Raw genomic sequence first — 22,560 nt, forward strand, 5'->3', positions numbered from 1 at the left:
AATGCTTTACCCTCTGAGCCACCAGGGGAGGCACAAAGCAGGTGCTTGGTAAATGGTGGCTGAGTGAATGCATGAATGCATGAATGAATGATGTCTTCTCTCTGGACTGTGAGCTCTCAAGGGCAAGGACTGTGACTGGCTTGTTCTCCCAGAGCCTAGCTCGGTGCCTTGCACCAGGAAGACCAAGATTGATCAAAGACAGTGTGTTGAAAGAAGCAAGCACCTCTCCACTGTTTGGGATGGTCCTCCCCACAAGCTTTAACTAACTCTTAGTCAAGCTAGAGGAACAACACCAACCCTGGAAAATGTTCTATTGGACAACACTTGCCATGTCACACTGGGAAGACCCATGTAAACATGTAGGAAGTGAGGGAGTCAGGGGAGCCAGGGCAGTAAGACATGGGCAACCTGCCCACTCGCAGGTCATGCAGCTGGCCCCCTTCCTCCACCTCTGTGCAAAGGTTGTGCCTGCTAGTATTTCTCAGCTAGGAGAATAGCAGCAGCCCAGAGCCTGCATGGTCATTTCACAGTTCACTGAGGACAGACCTAGCTTTCTGTCTGCATTAATTTATCTGGTCTTCAAAACAACCACATGCCACATGGACTATTTTTATTCCCAGGACGCAGAATGGCACAGAGAGGTTAAATTGCTAAAGGTCATGAACTCAGCAGAGCTGGGGTTTTCACCAAACAGACCCCTGGACTCCTCTGCCCAGCTGCAGTACTCTTCACCCCACTCCCTGAGGAAGGAAGAGCTCACCCCACAACTCCCGCTCATCCTCCCAGACCCAGCGCCCCCTCCATCTCAGCTGGGGCTCCTGACTCCAGAGCCCTACTCCCACCCCACGCCCCTCAGCCTGCTACCTGTGCTCCCGCTCTGTGAGCAAAGGCAGGAACTGCCTGGCTCATTGTTCAGCTTCCTAGGGTATGAGCACAGATTCCCGACACGGCCTCTGCCCTCAAGCGCTCCCCCTGGCCTGCTCCCAGCACCGTGCAGTGGCCAAGGGGGCTCTTGAGGCCCCTCCACACTTCCTGTCATACGTCTGGCTGAGGGACCCAGCTCGCATCCAACAGCCTCTCCTGCTGAAGGAACTGGATGAGGCTGCAGATGACCTGGGCCCCATCTCAGTCTGTCTGCATCAGTCGGAGGGCAGATAGCCAGGCAGGCTTTGCTGCCGGTTCTGTGAAAATGAAGTGAAAGTGAAAGTCGCTCAGGGGTGTCCGACTCTTTGCAACCCCATGGTAACCCATGCTAAAGAGCTTTGGCTCTGGTGTCCGTGAGGTGAGTGCATGCTCAGTCCTGTCTGACTCTTTGTGACCTCGTGGACTGTAGCCCGCTCAGCTCCTCTGTTCATGAAATTCTCCAGGCAAGAATACTGGAGTGGGTTGCCATTTCCTCCTCCAGGGCACATTCCCACCCAGGGATTGAACCTGTGTATCCCGTATCTCCTGCACTGGCAGGCAGATTCCTTACCACCAGCTCTAGCTGGGAAGCTCTGGTGTGAGACATGGGTTCAAATATACTCTGTGTGACACTGGTTGAGTTATTCAACCTCTCTGAGCCAAAGCTGCCTTGGCTGTCAAATAGGGATAATAGTATCCCTCTCCCATCTCAGGAGCTTGGGGAGGATTAGCTAGTTAGTAAGACCCCACCTACTCCCTGAACCTGCGCTGTGCACAGGTCCTGGGCAGGTATTCTCACTGTGTCATGGACACAGTCCTAGGAGAGCCCTGAGGAGTCCTTATCCAGGAGCACACTCACCAGCCCCCTCCATGTCTCCTCCCCTCCTTCCAGGCCTACAATCCCTCATGAGATACGTCTCAAGTTCTAGTCTCCAGCCAAGCTCACATGTGAGAGTAAGATGATGGATGAACTCTGAATCTAAGGATGTCCAACCCCCCACCATCCTCCAGGCTCGAGTCCACAAGTCCTCCCAGCTCCAGGCCTGTCAGGGCCTTTGGGAAAGTGGGGGCGGGAGGGCTGGAAGAGGAGCTGTGAAAAGCGGAACAGGCTTCACCCTGGGATCTTCCTCACCATCTGTCTTGCCAGGCATGGCATGGGGGGCCTCATCTATCCATCAGGATTGACACCAGATCCTTGCCCCCCAGCCATGTCTGGGTATCCCTCACCCACCCTTCCCCTCCCTCTTCTATTCCCAGAGCTTGGCTGGTTGCAGGGCCGGGCTTGCTCTTAATTAGCCTGACAAAACTCAGTCACCAGGGGAAGTCCTTGAAGTTGAGGATTTCAACAAAGCTAAACCACTAAATCCTGTGGCCGCCAGCCTGTCTTCACAGCTTCTCCGGCTCTGCCAGAAATCGTGCTTACTCCCAGGCAGAAACCACAGTCCTGGCGGCTTCGGTGTCTCCCCCAGTCCTGGGCCACCTTATCAGGGCAGGCCTGGCCCATCCTTTATCTGCCTGCCATCTCTAAGTGCTTCCATCCCCCTGACAGGCCCCATAAAAGCTGGTAAAAGACAAGGCTGTCCCGCTTTTGACGTCGCTAACTTCAAAGGCCACAGATGAGGTGGGTGCAGTCTGGTTGCTTTGCTGAGTTGAGAGCAATGCTCGGTGCTCTTGCAATGACTCTGTTGGTCTGGGGATGACACCAGGAGCTCCAGAGCTTAGCAAGAAATGGTTAAGGGCACAGGCTCTGGAGCCAGGCAGCCCCAGTTCAAGCCCTAGTTTGGCCACTGGGTTACTGGACTGCTTAACCCTGTTGCTGTGAAGCTTCTCTGACAAACAGGGATGATGAAGTTCACCTGTCTAACCCTCCAAATGTCACTGGGACAGGCCCGGCATGGTGAAGAGGACTCCCTTCTGTAAGGGCTTGGCTGCTTCTTGGGACTCCCTAGAGCCATCCTAACAGGGCCCTGGACAGCAGTGAGAATTGAACATGATGGTGATGTCAGGAAAGAAGTGAAGAGAGCACCAGGCTACATGGCATCTGCAAGCTCAGTTCCCAACACCCACCCCAGGTCATCAGAGCTCACAGCTCCAAACCCCTTCATCCCATAGTGGCAAGAATTTCTCCCCGCAGGGAGCAGGAGTTATTGTTTAATATGAGCACAGAGTTTCAGCTGGGTAAGATGAAAAGAATTCTGGAGATGGATGATAGAAACGGTTGCACAATACAAACTGACCTAATGTCACTGAACTGTATGCTTCCAAATGGTGAATATTATGCTATGAATAGTTTACCACAATTTTTTAAAAAGTCTGACCCTATGTTAGGAGGCAGTTGAGAGGAATGGAAACAAGGCACTCCCTAGCTCTTCTAAGAGCTCAAGCTGGAACCCAAGATTCATACCGGCTGATAATAGAAATGAAGCTAAACCAAGAACTGCCCCCCTCCTGCCAGCCCCAAACCCATCCCCTGGGCCCGTCAGCCCCCACCTGGGGCAAAGGAGCTGTCTCAGGAGGGGTCAGCCGTGCGCACGGCCTCACCTCCCGGGGGTCCCTGAGTGCAGCCCTGCCTGGCTCACACCCACAAACAGTGGCTGCGCAGAGCCCTTGCTGCAGGTCCTTAGGACAAAGAAAGACGTGCAGAAAGGCAAAGAGGAAGAGAGAATTAAGTCATCCTCAGCTTTTCTCCCAAGTCTCACTGAGAAGAATCAAGACGCTTTTCGGGCCCACTGCCCAGAGACAAAACAGGAGATGAAAATATTTATTTGTTTCTAAGGCTCTTGCAATCCCAGGATGAAAAGCCCACCTTGGTTGTAACTTACTGCAGCCTGAGCTACCCCCATGACTGCCCCTGCCCCCAGGCAGCCATCCACTCACTCAGGTCCTGGTGCAAGAAGTTCCACTGGGGAGAAAAAGTAGGATCCCTGTCCCCACAGAAACGGAATCTATTAAATGAGAATTATCCCCTGTTGGCATCAGGGAGCCATAAATAGCCCAGCCGCCCCAGCTGAATCACCAGAGCTAGCACTGTGTCAGCGTTTCTATATAAACCAGGGTTTGCTAGGGGATTAGCTCACAGCCATAAAAAATTTGCTCCAGGCTGAAACTTGGCCTAAAGAAAATCTCAGCCTGCGAGTAGATACTGAAAAGAAAGCCAGACAGACACCGCCCCCAAGCCTGCCAAGGACAAGGGTGTCTCTGACCAGGACCTCTTATATCGGGGGCTCTGTTTTCACCAGCATATAAGAAACCCAGTGATTTAGGGCACCACTTGGGGTTGTCATAATTCAAAATTTGGTCCTTCCTACCACCACCTCCCACCACCCCACAAGCCAAAAGAAGGATATTTGCTGCTCTGAGAGCTTCATACAGGCCTGGGTTCGGGAATGTATAATCGAAACCCTCCCGTTTCCCTCTTGATAGCTAAAAGTCAAGAAAAGAGAGATTTACCCAAGCAGGCAACCAGTGCTCATGCTGATTTTTTGTACAGTGTCGGGACAATAGGAGCTGTCTTCCACCCTAAAGCAAGGCCTGGGCCTAACATATCCTAAAAGTAGAATAACTCCATACAAGACACAGGTGTAGTCAATGGGGAAAGGAAACTTTGCTTCAGTTTGGTTTTTCCCTTTATGGATAGGCAGTTAGTCCAACATCACCTGTTAAATAAAGCTAGACCCCTCTACACATCATTTCATACCTGGCTTCCTGGTGAATTAAAGATCTAAATGAAAAAGACACAACTATAAAAAATAGAAGAAGAAAACTTAAGGGAATGTATATATAAACTCTGAGGGAGAAGGTCTTCTTAAAGAAGACATAAAAACCAGAAGCCATAAAGAGAAGTTTTAATACATGACAATACAAAGTTTTAAATTTTTAGGTAGCCAGATTTATCATAGACAAAATTAAAAGAAGGGAGAAAAAACTGCAACACTTATTGCTAAGGGTTTGTATGCTATCTTAATAAAGGACTTCTATAGATAAGTAAGAAAAAGAAAGACTAGCAGAAAAAGAGGCAAAGGATATAAAAAGGCAATTTAAACAGAAGGAAATGTAAATTGCCAGTAAGCAGTGAAAAAGATATGCAATTTCATTAGTTAGGGATATACAAATTAAAACAACCAATCTGACCCATCAGAGTGATAGAATAGTAATACCTAGGGCTAGTAAGGGAAACAGGAGTGCTCACTCATTCCTAGGGTCTGATAAACTGCTATAATCTTTAGAAAAGATGTATAGCGCCGTCTCTTAAAATTTAAAATACCAGCAATCTCACTTATAGGATTATGTCCTGCAGGGCATATCTACAAGAATGTTTACAGCAGCACTGTTTATTAGGGCAAAAAGTAAAATCAAAATGAATGTCCATCAGTTAAAGTGTTGAATAAATTGTGTTATGTTTATACCATCAAATGTAAATTATGCAGCTATTAGGAGAATAAAAAGAATAAATAACATCTTACATGTACTAACAGAAAAAGCCATGCTGGATTTTTTTCCTTTTTAATTACTCATATATTATATTGCAGCATCCATGAACATCTATTGTCCTACTACTCATTCTATCTCTTTTTATTTTTCCTTTATATTAGTAAAATTTTTAAGAGTTATCCATGAATGTCAGAAGGTTTGAATATGTTTATGTCCCTTACTGATAAAGCAAGCTTTTCTCGGCAAATTTACTAGCTAGCACAATACCATGAGGTGGCTTAACTAAAAAAGCACTGTCAAGGTAGAGTGTTTGGTTAGTGCGAGCCAGATTTTATTTTTTTTAAGAAATAATTTAAAATAGGAAAAGCTAAAATTCCACTATATGTGTATATATACATTTTAAGTTTGTTGGTGCATGGAGAGAGATGTAAAGATGTCCTATACAGTTAGGTCTGATAACCTCAGGAACGGGATTGGCAGTGGGACCCAAGAGCTACTAAATTTTTCTTTACTCAACTCTGAATAGTTTGGGGTTTTTTTTAGTGCAAACATGTATAACTTTTAAGATATTTTTAAGTAGAAAAGTTTTTAATCACTCCAAAAACAAAGTTCTTCGGTAAAGGCAAAGTGGTAGCTGAACCTCAAGACATGCTTAATAAATACTAATGTGTGTGCATGCCTAGTTGTGTCTGATTCTTAGTGACCCCATGGACTGTAGCCTGCCATGCTCCTTTGTCCATGGTATTACCCAGGCAAGAATGCTGAAGTGGGTTGCCATTTCCTCCTCCAGGGGATCTTCCCAACCCAGGAATTGAACCAGAGTCTCCTACACTGGCAGGCGGATTCTTTACCACTGAGCCACCTGGGAAGCCCAATAAATACTAAGGAGGGTACTAATTAACTAAGGCATGGTCAGAGAAGTAGCACTGCCCCTGAACTTAGGGAGCTCACAGAGCTCAGGGGGACAAAATTCACATAACCCTTAGAGAACAGTTTTAAAATCCACAGAGATTCGGGGGCAGACACGGTCTGGGGTGTTCAAGGAGGGCTTCATGGTGGAGGTTTCCAAGGGTTTCAGGGTGGAAGGCCTTGGATAAACGCAGGACTAGGGAGTACAAGAGTAGTGACAACGCAAACGAAAGGTCCTGGGCTGTGCGTGAGCCTGGTCCTTAGAGGCTGGGGTCTAGGAAAAGGCCTGGCACTCTGCGGATGCTTGTAAGTGCGTCCTGAGCTCGGCCTGCTGCACCCCCTTCTCTGCAGAAGGCGCCAGTGGCCATCGAGTTTGCACATCAGTCTGAACGCTGCCTCTTCAGAGGACAGGTTTCAGTTTCCCTTCAGAGGACCGGGTCTGTGGGGAATGTTTCAAGGCCAGACTGCTCTCTGTCCCAAAAGCTGAGCCAAAGGCAGGCTCTTGAAAGCCTGGGAGGCCTACTAGGAAGCAGGGCTCACCTCTGGGGTCACAGCGCAGCATTCACGCCAGGACCGGGTTGGCTCCTATCACCACGCCAACCTCAGGCCAACCTGCCGCCCTCAGAAGCACACAGGTAGAGGCTGCGATCTTCCCAGCTGGTATCTAAGCTGCTTGAGGTAGCAACCAGCCCTGTGTGGCTCACAGTCCCCTGTCAGAGGCTTCAATGAGTAAGTGACCCTTCCGTATTGCTTCGCATACTTGGTCTTTGCTGCAGAAGCCTCTGGCTTTCCCTCTTGCTGGCTGGTAGAATGACAACATTACCAGGGTTAGTTGGAAGGAAAGAGCTGGGGTCTGGAGTTCACAAACTGATAAATAAGGTTCTGTTCTGAGAGGCCAAAAGAAAACAGGGATCCATATACCAATATTCTTAAGAGAGTATTTGAAGAAGGAAGAGGACAGGCTGTCCATTATTTCCATGGGGGAAGGAGGAGAAAGGGTAGTTTGCAAATCATGTTCACTGGAGGCAGAAGCAGTTGTCGGTCTGTTTCACGTGATTTCTAAAAGAAGGCGTGAGGAAGGGACGTGGTCTTCCCACGGGCACATCCTTAGTGGAGAAGGGTGACACTTTATTTTGTCTCAAGCTCAGGAATGTCCTGGCGGGGCTTTAAGCAGGGATAGCAAAGCTGGCTCCAAAGAGACGCATCCCTCCCTGTCAGCTTCTTTTCTCAGCCCTTGGATGGTTCATCCTCATCTGTGTCCAGTCTGTGACCGGCAGTATTCACGGTGTCCCGCTCAGTCTGTACTGATTCACTGTCCTGAGAGGTTGGGGCAGGGACACACACTATCTCCCAGATGTGCAACTGAGGGCCCTTCCAACCCCAGTCCTCGTTAATTCTGTCCAGCTCCGTCCCCATATACTGAGCCTCCATAGCTGGGTGCAAGGCCTTGGATACCAGGGCGGGCATGGCTCTTGTTCTCTCAGACTTAGAGCCGGCAACCTCCAACCTGAGCCTCATGGTTTTCCTTCTAGAACCCACAGGAATGACGACGCCTTCCTCCTCCTAGGGCAATTATCACTTCTTTCAGAACCCAAAGGGGCTGGCTCCCTATCTTGGTTTCAAAATCTTCGCTTTCTGCTCAGAGGAAATGAGCTTCCTTCATTCATTCTACCAATGTTTAGTGAGAGATTCTTATGAGCCAGGCTGTGTCTATATGGTGGGTATACAGTAGGGAACAAAATAGAAAAAAACAATCTCTACCCTAGTGGGGCTTAAATTTTAGGGGCGGAAGTAGCAGAAAAACTAATAAGTAAGTCATTTCTCCAAGTGCTGTGAGCTAAAAAGCAGGAGCAGGGTGTGTTCTGGAAGTAAGGGAAAGGGGGGGTATGTTGAACAGGGGGGCTCAGTGAGCTTCCCTCTAGGCTCCTGCCCGCTCGGCCTTTATCTTCTTGCTGAGATGGTGTTATTATGGTTCCCAAATGTTTGAGGCTCGAGTGAAGAGTTCATCTGTAATGGGATTATCTCCGGCCCTGTTTGCTTTCATTACAGTCCCACTCTCTCCGAGCATGAGAATCTAACCTTACCGAAAGCATATTTTGGTAATCTGATATAAACTAAATTTAAACTCTGACCTCCAACAATAAAAATGCTGCTTTCCCCCTCTGCAGACCTGAAATACAGATTAAGGGCCTGCCAGCTTCACTTTCCGGGTTTCTAACTGACTTCTAATTAGATTCGAAGCATGACTCAAAAGAGTCAGGCCCACCACGGGCGCTGGCACACTGGCCTGGCTTTTCCTCCTACCCATCAGAAGTTGGATGCCTCTCCCAGCTTTCCTGCATCTTTCCCTTCAGCTCCTGTTTCGTGGGACTGTCGCCGAATCGCAAGTTAGCACTGAAAACTCAAGATGAAATTTCTGTCTGAAGTCACATTGCAAATGGGCTCTGATTCCCGGTTTGCACGAACAGCTTTAATCCTGGTTTGGATAAAGGTTAAGTAGGAGCTTACTCCATTCTGCCCCCACGTCATGTTCTAATTCCTATAGGTTATCTTATTTAGAAATTAAGGCAAGCCGAAGCCACGTGGGGGCCGCCCGCTGCTGGGGCTACTCCCTGTGTCTGAGATCTCTGCAGCCTCACTTACCACCCGCTCACCAACCATTTTGTTTTCCAGAACCTGGCATTCATGTGTTCAGGTTGTCTAGCCACAATATTAAAAGCTTGTTTTTTCCTTTTATTTTTATTTTTTTTGAAAGGGAAACATTAAATAAGTTTCACATTCTGGACCAGAATAAGCAACTAAAAATTCAAATTCAGGGATGTCCCACATTAATAACTGTTCACCAAGGAAGCATTTCCTGTTTATACATTGAGCTAATGAGAATCCATCACCCCTGTCAAATGCACTGAACACCAAATTCAAATGTCAAACCAAATGTAAGAGGTCACACATTTCCTTTGCTAACTAAAAGTGTAATTCATAAATATTATTGCTACCAAACTCTCCATCTACAACATTTGTTTAGAAATATGCACATGTAATATAAATTGTGATTAAGTTAAATGGGTATATTATTTCCTGTTTTAAGGGCTAACAGCAGCATGAATTATGCTTTACTGCAAAGAAGGCTCAAGTCACAAGCAGTTCTGCCTGAGTACAGCCTCACATTTTACACCCCCAGGTTGGTTTTTGCACGTTCATTCATAAATACTGTACATTACCCAGTCTTGCTGATAACTTTCACTTCTGTTGCCTTATAAAATAGCTCTCACTATTGAAAAGGTCAGCTAAATGGACATAAACTTTGAGTCTAGCTACATGTAAAAATAAAAGTGGAAAAACAAAAAAAGATTTACGAAGCCTGGGTCTTCCTTTACGTCCGTAAGCATAATACCAGGATCCTAATTAAACTGAAACTTTGCATCTGTGCCATGATTTAGTGAGATGGGAATTGTTAGCACAAGAAGCAACAACCCAGATTTTTAACTTCTGAAATTAATGCCAGGGAGCAGGAAAACAAGTAGGAAAGCAATCTTTCATTCTGTTTTTGTCTACAAATAAATTCGACTAACGTCCTTCATTTTAGAAACGTAAACAAATTAATATATATGTCAATTTAGGAAAACAACACTTAAACTCCAGTAAGGAAAACAAGGAAAGCAGAACAAACAGAAATATGTTCTCACCTAAGAACCTGATACAGAACCTCATTTCACTCTAATAAAAGGATAGGAAAAGGAAAACCCAGAGTCAAAGCTGCCCCTGACCAGCTGAGGAAAGTAATGCAGTTTTCGTTGACTCCCCAGTCAATGAAAGTCAATGAAAACTATTACCAAAGACCAAAAAGAAAGGCGAGCAAGCAAACAAACCCTGCCCTTCCCAGCCTCGGTGGAGAGGTCTGCTCCCACGGAAGGATGGAGGACTTAGCCCCACACCTCTGCAAGGCCTCAGGAGCCTCCTTCCCATGGGGGCCAGGTCCACCCTGCCCCCTCCTTCACCAGGCTAAGGCAAGCAGAGGAGATAGGTAGGTTAGATGCTCCTCAGCAGAGCTCTGAGTCATCACTGTTTTCCAGCCCTTCCCAAGTCAGCCTGACGCCATCGTGCCAGACAATTTTGCAATGAAACCAAATCTTTGCTGTCACAGATTGGCGAGAGGGATAAAGTGGGTTCCTCAAAGAGATAACCGAGCCGACTCACCAGCTTTTGAAGTCTAGTGAACAGGGTTTCATAAGCTCCAGATTCAGCAGCAGATAATTAACAGATATAACTGAAGCTCATTTTTGTGGACACTCTGCCTATTCACCATGAGGCCGGCAGGGGCTGCCTCTCACCTGCCGCCCAGTTCTCCTCTCCCGAGGGGAAGGCTGAGTGGGCAGATCTGCGTTTGAGCATGCTGCTGCAGCTGCTGCTAAGTCGCTTCAGTCGTGTCCAACTCTGTGCGACCCCAGAGACAGCAGCCCACCAGGCTCCCCCATCCCTGGGATTCTCTAGGCAAGAACACTGGAGTGGGTTGCCATTTCCTTCTCCAAAGCATAAAAGTGAAAAGTGAAAGTGAACTCACTCAGTCGTGTCCGACTCTTAGCCTACCAGGCTCCTCCGTCCACGGGATTTTCCAGGCAAGAGTACTAGAGTGGGATGCCGCCACCTTCTCTGGGGTTTGGGTGGAGCTGCTGCTAAAGAACAGGCTTACAGGATGTAGCTCTCATAAAATATTTCAAATTAGGTTTACAATAGTTTTATAATAGCATTTGCCCATCAAAATATAGTTATATCATTAACTTATTTTTAATTAATTTATTTTAATTGGAGGCTAATTACTTTACAATATTGTGGTGGTTTCTGCCATACATTGACATGAATCAACCACAGGTGTACATATGTCCCCCCCATTCTGAATCCCCCAACCACCCCCCTCCCTACCCCATCCCTCTGGGTTGTTCCCAGAGCACTGGCTTTGAGTGCCCTGCTTCATGCATCGAATTTGTACCAGTCATCTATTTTACATGTGGTAATATACATGTTTCAAGCTATTCTTCCAAATCATCCCACCCTCACCTTCGCCAACAGAGTCCAAAAGACTGTTCTTTCCATCTGGGTCTCTTTTGCTGTCTCGCATATAGAGTCATTGTTATCATCTTTCTAAATTCCATATATGTTAATATACTGTATTGGTGTTTCTCATTCTGACTTCACTCTGTGTAACAGGCTCCAATTTCATCCACCTCATTAAAACTGACTCAAATGCATTCTTTTTTACAGCTGAGTAATACTCCATTGTGTATATGTACCACATATAACTTTCTTATCCATTCGTCTGCTGTTGGACATCTAGGTTGCTTCCATGTCCTGGCTATTATAAACAGTGCTGCGATGAACACTGGGGTACACGTGTCTCTTTCAGTTCTGGTTTCCTCAGTGTATATGCCCAGAAGTGGGATTGCTGGGTCATATGGCAGTTTTATTTCCAGTTTTTAAGAAGTCGCCACACTATTCTCCATAGTGGCTGTACTAATTTGCATTCCCACCAACAGTGTAAGAGGGTTCCCTTTTCTCCGCACCCTCTCCAGCATTTATTGTTTGTAGACTTTGTGATAGCAGCCATTCTGACCGGTGTGAGATGGTACCTCATTGTGGTTTAGATTCGCATTTCTCCGATAATGAGTGAAGTTGAACATCTATTCATGTGTTTATTAGCCATCTGTATGTCTCCTTTGGAGAAATGTCTCTTTTGTTCTTTGGTCCACTTTTTGATTGGGTTGTTCATTTTTCTGGTAGTGAGCTGCATGAGATTTTAGAGATTAATTCTTTGTCATTTGTTTCATTTGCTAATATTTTCTCCCATTCTGAAGGCTGCCTTTTCACCTTGCTTATAGTTTCCTTCATTGTGCAAAAGCTCTTAAGTTTAATTAGGTCCCATTTGTTTATTTTTGTTTTTATTGCCATTACTCTGGGAGGTGGGTCATAGAACTTGCTGTGATTTATGTTAGAGAGTGTCACTGACTTATTTTAAATACAGTACTTTCAAATCTGGTAACTGGGATTTGAAATCTAGTGAAAGAAAAAGATTTTTTAATCCCATATTTTTTTACTAGCATATAATTTCCATAAAGTGAAATGTTCAGATTTTAAGTGTTTTGTTCAATCCGTTTTGAAGAATATATACAAAGACATGGAACATTTCTCTCAACCAGAAAGTATACCACACCTCTTTTCAATTTTTCACCCTCAGAATCAACCACTTATCTGATCTCTGTTACCATAGGTTAGTTTTTCCTACTCTGCTGCTGCTGCTAAGTCGCTTCAGTCGACTCTGTGCAACCTCATAGACGGCAGCCCACCAGGCTCCCCGATCCCTGGGATTCTCCAGGCAAGAACACTGGAGTGGGTTGCCATTTCCTTCTCCAATGCATTAAAGTGAAAAGTGAAAGTGAAGTTGCTCAGTCGTGTCCGACTCTTAGCGACCCCATGGACTGCAGCCCCCCAGGCTCCTCCGTCCATTGGATTTTCCAGGCAAGAGTACTGGGGTAGGGTGCCATTGCCTTCCCCATTTCCTACTCTAGAATTTCTTATAAATGGACCACATAGTGTATTTATTTTGGTATCTAGCTTCATTCACTCATTCTAGTTTTGAGAGTCACCCATGATACTGTGTATATTAGAAGCTCAATCCTCTATATTGCTCATAACTTGTCATACGACTGTGCCACAGTTTATCCATTCATTCTTTGCTGATAGATACCTGGGCTCTCTTCCAGTTTCAGAATTTTATGAATAAATTTGCTATGAACATTCTGATGCAAAAATTTTTGTGAAAATGTGTTTTCATTCTCAGGTAAATATCTGAAAGTGGAATAGCTAGGTCATAGGGTAAATGTATTTTGAACTTTTAAAGAAAATAATCAGTTTTCCTAAGTGGTTAAATCATTTTATACTCCCACCAGCAATGCAGGAGAGTTCCAGTCCCTTCACTTCCTCTCTCACATTTCATGTTACCAATCTTTTTTCACTTTAACCCTGTCAGTGGATAACCTCTAGTGGATAACTAGTAGTAACTTACTGTAATTTTAATTTGCATTTCCCTCAAACCTAATGATGCTGAACACTTCTTCAGGTGCTTACTTTTTGGGTGATATACATTTGCCTATCTCCCTTAGTGAAGTCTCTATTAAAACTGTTTTGCCCATTTTTAATTGAATTGTCTTTTTATTCTTGAAATGTTAAAGAGTTTTTATACTCTGGATGCAAGTCTTTTGTCAGACATATGTGTTAACCTATTTATTCCCTTAACAATGTCTTTGATGAGCCTAAATGTTTTCTTTGGATGAAATCCAGTTTACCAGATTTTGTTTTTATGGTTCATGTTTCCTGTGACTTCTGTAAGAAATCTTTGCTTACCTTAGGGTTGCAAAAAATTCTGTTTTTTTCTTCTAGTCATCTTACTGCTTTACCTTTTACATTTAGGAAAAAGGTAATTCAATTATGTTGAATTGATTTTTATACATGATTATATATAGATGCCAAAGTTCTTTTATTTTTTAAAAGTATAACCAATTGTTCCCATACCAGTTGTTAAAAAGATTGTCATTGCCCATTGAATTTCCTTGACATTCCTGTCAAAAATCTTTGGACCATATATCTGTAGGTGCATGTACAGACTCTATTCTGTTCCATTTATCCCTTTCATCAATCTGCACTGTCTTCATTACTGCAGCTATGTAGTCAGTCTTGTAATCGGGTAGGATAAGTCTTCCAAATTTGTTTTACTTTTTCAATACTGTTTTGGTCATTCTAGGCCTTTTTTTCTTTCCATATAAATTTTGTCACTTTGTCAAAGGAAAAATTGCCCACCTAAATATTTGATTTTTTATGCCACAGTAAATGTTATCTAAAAATTTTCACTGTTGACTATTCATTGCTAGTATATGGAATCCTAACTCTGCTCATCTTTCACTACTGTAGAATTAATTACTACTTAATTAAGTTTACTCATTTTCTAAAAATCCTTAGGAGTCTCTTTGTATAAAATCATGTCACCTATAAGTAAAGACAATTTTACTTCTTCCTGTTCAATCTGTATGTCCTTCATTTCTTTTGCTTATAGTATTGCCTTGTCAAAGACCTCCAGTATAATGTTGAGTAAAAGCTGTGAAAGAGGCATCCTCATTTTGTCTTCAGCCTCTGAAAGGAAGCATTCAGTTACCAATTAGTATATCAGTCATAGGTTTTTTGTTGATACCATTTTTTAGGTTAAGAAAGCTCTCTTTTATGCCCAGTTTGCCGAGTTTTTATCATAGATAGATACCAAAAGTTGTCCATAGCTTTTTCTGCATCTATGCAAAGATGATTTTCTTCTGTAACTAACATGATAAATTATACTGATTGGTTTTTAATAGTATATCAACTTTACATCCTGAGATGAACTCTATCCTTTTTCCATATATTGTTGATTACATTTGCCAACACTTTAAGGATTTTCATACCTATGTTACTAAGGGACTTTGATCTGTAATTTTCCTTTCTTATAATATCCTTGTCTGGTGTTGGCATCAAAGTAACGCTGGATTCATAAAATAAGTTGGGAAGTATACTCTCATACTATATTTTCTGAAATAGCTTATGTAGAATTGATATTAGTTCTTCCTTAAATATTGGAAAGAATTCACCAGAAAAACTACATGGGTCTGGACATTTGTTTGTTGGAAAGTGTTTAATTACCAGATCAATTTCTTTAGTGAGTATAGGGTTTAGATTTGCTATTTCTTCTTGTATCACTTTTGCAAGTTATGTTTTTAAAGTAATATGTCCCTTTCAAGTAATATGTCACTGATGACATGGGTGTTTTTTGAATGTTGGCTACTTTGTATTAATAGAAACAGGATGTTTCGTACAACTTTTGCTGTAAAATTGTTCACAATATCACCTCATTATCCTTTTAGTGTCCTTAGTGATAGCTTGTCTTTTATTCCTGGTTTATCAATAATTTGTGTCTTTTTTCCTTTTCTATAAAAATTTTTGTTATGATTAAATATATATGTAATATAAAATTTACCCCCACAATCATTTCTAAGGCTACAGTTCAACAGTATTACGTATAATCACATTGCTGTGTAACCAATCTCTGGAACTTTTCATTTCGCAAAACTGAAATTCTGTATCCACTAAATAAATGTTCCTAGGTATTTATCATTTTTACTACTCTTTTTAACAAAACAACATTAGTCTTTGCTGACTTTCCTATTATTTGTTTTCTATTGCATTGATTTCCACTCTTACTTGGATTTAATTAGCTTACCTCTTGTTAACATTTTAAGGTGCAAACAAAGGTAATTGATTTTGCATCTTTCTTATTTTCTAAGATAATCATTTAAAGCTATACATTTCCCTTTAAAAATTATGCATCTCACAAATTTTGATGTCACCTTTTCATTATCATTATTTAAAATATTTTCTAATTTTTTTTATGACTTCTTTAATTCATGGACTATTTAGTCCATTATTTAGTACTGTTCTCATGCGAAGAGTTGACTCATTGGAAAAGACTCTGATGCTGGGAGGGATTGGGGGCAGGAGGAAAAGGGGACGACAGAGGATGAGATGGCTGGATGGCATCACCGACTGAACGGACGTGAGTTTGAGTGAACTCTGGGAGATGGCGTGCTGCAATTCATGGGGTTGCAAAGAGTCGGACATGACTGAGCAACTGAACTGAACTGAACTGAATTTCCAAATATTTGAAGAGTTTTGTAGGTATCTTGTTGTCTCTGATTTCTACTTTGATTACATTTTGTTCAGAGAACGGTTAGAAATTCAGTCCTTGGAAATTCATTTAGACTTGTTTTATGGTCTAGTTTATGATCTATGTTGAGGAATGCTCCATATGCACTTGAGAAGTATGTGCATTTTGCTTTTGTTGGACGGAATGTTAGCTAAATGCAAATTAGGTCAGGTTATTGGCAGCATTGTTCAGATCTTCTATATACTCACCAATCTTTCAATACATCAGTTACAAAGAGAAGAGCCGTACCTTCCTCAGCCGTGATTCCGCTTTAGTTCTGTCAATTTTTGTTTTACATATTTTGGAGCTTTGTTATTAGGTACAACTTTTAGATTTATACGTCTTGATTAATTAGCACTTAATGCCATTATAAAATGTACCTTTTATCTTTTTATCATCTTGAAGTCTATTCATTCTGATATTAGGAGAGCTTCAACTGTTTTCTTAAGCATAGCGTTTGCATGGTATCTTTTCCCAACCTTTTGCTTTCCGTTTGTGACTTTATATTTAAAGTGTATTTCCCGTAAACTACATATAGTTGGGTCTTGCATTTTTATCCAGTTTGCCAATCTCTGCCTTTTAACTGGGAAGTTTAATCCATTTGCATGTAATTAACTATTTATATACTTTTGTTTTAAATATACCCAATTCCAGTTTGATTACTATTAGTCCTTTACACCTTTTCTTTTTCTGTTACTCCTATCCTGAATTTTTGGAATGAGACAAGACAAATATTTTTAGTATTTTAATATTAGTATTTTTAGTATTTCATCTCATATCTACTATTGATATGACGTAGTGACTAACCAACAACAACTGACATGCTAGGCATGCTTTTTTGCATCCTATTTTAGTGATTTCTCCAGAGAGTACACATTTATATTTATCACTTTACTTTCAAACAATATTTTACTACTTCCTGAATAGTTTAAGAACTAAGGACAGTATATTTCCAAGTACAATGCCCCCACTCTTTGTACTCTTGTTGCCATCGGTTTTAGTTCTAAAAGACCATAAACCTCCATCTTCCTTTGTCATTATTACTTTAAATGACTGATTATACGTTTTAAAAGTCCTTTTAATTATAGACCTATTCACTCCTTCTTGGGCCCACTCCTTTCCATAGGACCAGGTTTTTCTCTGAAATTATTCTCCTTTAGTCTATAGAACTCCTTTTTAACATGTCCTGCTCTTCTGGAGATTGGCTCTTTCAGCTTTTATGTGTGTCCATATGTCTTTATTTGATCCTCATGTTTGGAGTTTATTTTCACTGGATACAGGTTTCCAGGTTGACAGGTTTTGTTGTGTTTGTGTTTTCCATGCAGTACTCTAAAGATGGCATTTCCATTGCCTCTGACCTCAATTTCTGATGAAAAGTCAATTCTCATTGTTCCTCTAAGTCTGCAACAAATCCATAAGAAAACTTTTTATCCTTTTTCAGCAATTTGACTATGATCCCACCTGGGATTTTCTAAGCTTCTCAGACAGTGATAGTTTGAGGGGTTTTTGTTTGTTTGTTTGTTTTCCATGAGTTTTGGAAAGTGTTTGGTCACTATCTCTTCAAATATTTTTTTCTGACCTTTTTGCTCTCGTCCTCTTTTCCTAGGATTCCAGTCACAAGTGTGTTAGCCTTTTGGTGTTCTCCCTTAGACCACAAATGCTCTGTTTCGCTTTTTCACTCTTTTTTCTCTTTTTGTTTCAGTTTGGATAATTTCTATTGACATGTCTCCACTGAGTCTTTCCTCTGTTGTGTCCAATCTGCTAAATTCACCAACAGAATTCATGTCTGACCCATCCTATTTTTCATCTCCAGTATTTCCATTTAGACCTGTTTTTAATATACTCTCTAGATGGCCCAGTGGTAAAGAATCTGCCTGCCAGCGCAGGAGACACAAGAGACGTGGTTTCAATCCCTGGGTTGGAAAGATCCCCGGGAGAAGGAAATGGAAACCCACTCCAGTATTCTTGCCTGGAAAATTCCCTGGACAGAAGAACCTAGAGGGCTATGGTCCATGGGGTTGCAAAGAGTTGGACATGACTAAGCGCACGCACGTGCACACACACACTTCCATCCCTCTGCTGAAATCCTGTATCTGATCATCCATGTTGCCACCTTTCCTAATAGATTCTTTAACAAACAAATGATGGTTATTTTACAGTTACTGTCTGATACTTCCTCAAGGATGGGGGTTTCTCAACACTCCTACCCTCCCCCAGTGGCAGATAACTTCTGCCTCCTATTCTTGAAAGGTCAGTAAATGGGAGAGTATTTTTTTTGGTTCTCCTGCTTAAACTACAGGCTTGGATAGGTCTCATGTACCTATACCACAGGGAATTTTCTGTCTGTTCTCCTGTCCTGACCCCAATCTTCCTAGTGAGTTCCCAGTAGAAGTCCATGGACAAAAGTGATTACGAAGACACACCCAAGTCTGGAGCTTCCAAGAATTCTAAACTGTTATGCTAACCCACACGTGGCTCTTAAAAATTCCTTTAAACTTAAACTGTTTCTGTCTCACTTGGTTCTGTGATGGTTACCTCCTCTTCCCACAGTTCAGCCCACAGTGAAACACTCATGGGTCCCACCTCTTTTTGAAAGGGCTGCTACGCTTTGGACTTTAATCATCACTTTACCCTGTGTCCTTAACTCTCTGACAGACTTAAAAATGTGTGATTTTATAAATGGGCTGACTTGTTCTTATTGTTAGGGTGGCAGTAAGGTTCTCTTCCAACTGTTTATATACTGGGCAGAAGCCCTCATTAAATATAAATATGAGTAACTAATAACCTCTCTCTTTTAGTATGTATTTATAAGAGCTTAGATACAAATTCACTTTTTGTACATTTATTCTTTTCTAGTGAAATTATAATCAAATCTTACCCTTTTCCTTTAGTCCCATACTCCCTGCACATAGAGCTTATGAATAGTAATGGGGTAAGGCATTTGTGTGCAATCAAAGACAGAATGGATAACATTAGAATAACCATAACATCTGTTGTAGTAACACGAAGCGGGTAAGGTAACCAGTAACACACTATCACAGAGCAGGTAAAGCAGGTGGCATTTTATGTATGCATGATTTTATTTCTCACAACTCAATGAATTAGATACTGTTTTCCAGATGAGGAAATTCACGTTCAGGGAAATAAAATGACTTGACTAAGGCCACATAGCTAATAACTAGAGAAATGAAGACTTTAACTGAAGCAGTCTGGATTTTAGAGTCTACTTTTAACTTCCATTTTACAAAGGAGTAGTAAGGAATTAAATGTTTACTTAAACTAAAATTTTTATATTCATGATCTGACATCTGAGTTCTAATTCATGTAGCTCTCCATACATCCAGGGTCAGAGCAATACACACACACACCCTTTTTTCACACAAACCCTCCACAAGGAAATGCCACTCTCGCACTCATGTCACCAGAATGTCCTTCCATCACCCTACTGCCTTCAGGAATAGCCTCCCTCCAGTGAGCAGAGGGCCAAGACTGGACGGAGGTTTGCAGAGTGTGGCAGCAGAGCAGTGGCCCCAAGTAAGATGAGCCTGCAGATGAGTCCAAACGCAGAGGGAAGCTGGGCTAGCCAGGGAGAGCCCTGAGGCCTCCATTGACCACCTGACTTGGGGAGGGATTGCGGAGCCTGGGTGCACTGTGTGTCATCAGCTAACTGATCTGAAGGCTAAATCTATGCTCTTAAGGAACTGGAAGGAAAAATTCATGCAACCACATTTACAGTTCAGCAGCATAACCTTCCCGACAATCTGTCTAGAACAGGGCTTGCCTTTCTCGAAGCAGCCTCTTGGCTGTTCAAAGAAAGAGTTTCCCAAGTCACTTTAAAAACTAAAGACGTTGCCATTAGGGCCAAAGAGATCAAAAGCACCTTAATCTCCTCTATCAGCAGGCCAGCCACTTACCAAGTCTGAGAATGTTCCCCACGCGCTGCTCCGTGAGCCTGCCTGACAGTCCCTGGGATTGGTACCTTGGATCTTGGAAAACAGAAATATGGTTTTACTTATGCAGGTCTCTATCTCTGGGAGATGCATGGTATGATAACACAGCGGCCCAATCGTCTCCCACCCCAGTGGCTGCAAAATGGTATTTCAGAATTCATAATTGGAATAGCTGTGGTTGCTTTCTTTAAAGAGGGATCAAAACATTGAAATCCATCCAAGAGCCCTGCTCCTGTAACCTGAGAACGGCGGCATTCATTAATGGAGTACACACAAGGCACTTGCCCTCATGTCCTTGAGAAAGATTCCCTCAGCACTCCTCAGCTCGGCTCACTTGGGAAGGCACAGCTTGTACAAGAGGCTGGTGTTGCAGGCCTCCCTGTTCTAAGTTCTGTCTCATATCACTAGGCTGCTGACAAGTTAAGGTTGCATTAATAGAAGTACACTTCCAAGAACAAAGGAGGTGAGGCCCTTTCTGCTTCTGTATGGCTAACTTGTACAGGGTGTACTGCAGTCTGAACGCTTGCACTTTAAGGTGGACTGTGGCTCAGATAGTAAAGCGTCTGTCTACAATGTGGGAGACCTGGGTTTGATCCCTGGGTCAGGAAGATTCCCTGGAGAAGGAAATGGCAACCCACTCCAGTACTCTTGCCTAGAAAATCCCATGGATGGAGGAGCCTGGTGCAGGCTACTGTCCATGGGGTCACAAAGAGTCAGACACGGCTGAGCGACTTCACTTTCACTTTGCCCAAATAGGGTGAGTTCTGTGGAGGGGTGCTCAGGATGAAGGTTGATCTGTGGCCAGGACATGTAAAGTGGTTATACAGTATGGATGAATTTAGCCTGCTTATATTTTTTACTTCTGCTCTATTGATTAGCCCTCCATCTCATACTTAAACCCTCCCCACTCTGCACAACAGGCTCACATGTACTGATCCTTCTTCCTCAACTAAACCTTGGACTCCTTGACAGGAGAGATGATGGGTGGTTAATACACAACACCTGACATGCTCAAGAAATATTTGTTGGATGAATGAACAAATAAATAGACAAACAAAAGGGCTGCCTTGGAAAGATGGGTTCCTACATGCCAGTATTTTTACTCAAAGACCAAGCCACCTCACCCATCCATGAGATGATAGGAAGACCCTCGTCTGCTGATGTAAGGGAGTAATGACATTCCACCTGCCTCCCAAAGAGAGGCCAGGGGCTGAATGATCAAGCTTCTTCAGAATCTATAAGCAAGTTGGGCTCCCACTATATAAAGCATAATGATAAATACCAAACTGGAAGAAGTCAAAGATAGAGGTCAAAGTGGAGTCATGAAGCTGTGGGACCTCAGGCAAACTGCTTAGCAAAATCCTTCACTGGGCTGACTCTCAGAACCCAGGCAGGAGGTTGGCACCTGAAATGAGGCTGGCAGTGGAGGAGAAGCAGGAGGGTAGAAGGACTCTGCCATGGACTGCACTTCTAGGATAGGAGAGGGAAGCTCATTACTGTTGCTCTGTTGTTACCAACACAAACAACACAGAGAACACACCCAGCCCCTTGTAACTGTGTTCCCCTCTAGCTTTGCCCACTAGGAGGCTCAGAGTCTTATGTACAGTCTCCCCCCCGAAAAGAGCACTGGGCCTGTGGTCTTTTTTTTCCACCCCTCTCCTACGAGACCATCAGCTCTAGGAGTGGAGGAACTGTGGTTGTTGCGTTCACTGCTCTCTCTACCCAGGCAGGCACACACTCAGTGCTCAGCAGATACTTGCTGAATGACTGGTCCCACCCGTTTCCTCGTCCTTCTTCTCCCTTTGCCCCAGTTTCTTCCCTTATTTAATGTTTATCCTGCTATAGCAGCTGTATTTCTGAAACCACCTCAGACCCTCTCTTGTACAAGGTGGGGTACAAATAGATACATGAGAAAAAGAAGACAGAACAATAAAGAATCCATGGGTACATCAGTCACCCATGCGGCTTATGTCATGTGGCTCTGCTGACCTTTCTCACTCCCTCCCAGAGGCAGCCCTGGAGGGAACAGGCGCAGAAGGCGGTGGTTCTGAAGTTCAGCTTTGTCCTTAGGAGGCCCTCCTACCAGGCTGCTCCCAGAGATTATGTTACCTCCAGACCCAGCTGAAAGGTTGCCTAGCAACACTCACAGGACTCCTCACCTCTAAATCCCTCATTTGTGTCTTACATGTACACAGCAGTGTGAGCCTGACCTGGCACACCATCCTCCTCCACAGCTCCCCACCTAAAACAGGCTGCTCAGCCTGTGTCACTGGAACCTTCTTCTATGCCTGGCCTGTGACTTCCAGCCTGGACCTGTGAGCTCCCGTCAAGCATGAGCATGGAGGCAGGCAGGCAGATCAAGCCTCAAGACCCAGAGCCACCATCTCTGATGAGCACAAGCCAGAAAAAACAAGGAGAAAGAGGAGAGATGAGCTGTGAGCCCACACATGTCCTACCAAGACCCCATTACCCCAAGAACTGCCTCCTCTGAGATTTTTCTCCTCTCAGGAAAATGCTTTATTTTTCACCCAGAAGGTCAAAAACATGTGAATGGGTAAATAAATGAAGTGTTGCTTAAGATCATGTCTAAAC

General features: G+C 43.3%; 2 long non-coding RNA genes across 3 annotated transcripts in view; both read right to left on the reverse strand.

Moving 5' to 3' along the window:
• LOC120863640 overlaps positions 1-22,560 on the reverse strand; it is a 120,341-nt gene that overhangs the window by 87,309 nt on the left and 10,472 nt on the right. Inside the window, exon 1 of one of the 2 annotated variants that reach the window (XR_005721046.1) lies at positions 3,781-4,033. The exons of the other annotated variant lie outside the window; for it this stretch is intronic. This is a non-coding gene — a long non-coding RNA (uncharacterized LOC120863640). Of the gene's footprint in view, positions 1-3,780; positions 4,034-22,560 lie in introns of those variants that run through there. 2 annotated transcript variants of the gene reach the window in all.
• Positions 16,839-20,523, reverse strand: LOC120863641. The gene is made up of 2 exons (XR_005721048.1): positions 19,933-20,523; positions 16,839-17,419 (listed from the first exon to the last, which is right to left on the reverse strand). It is a non-coding gene; the product is annotated as an uncharacterized LOC120863641 (long non-coding RNA).

This window comes from Oryx dammah, unplaced genomic scaffold, assembly GCF_014754425.2.
Source record: "Oryx dammah isolate SB20612 unplaced genomic scaffold, SCBI_Odam_1.1 HiC_scaffold_5, whole genome shotgun sequence".
In the NCBI taxonomy this organism is placed as follows: Eukaryota; Metazoa; Chordata; class Mammalia; order Artiodactyla; family Bovidae; genus Oryx; species Oryx dammah.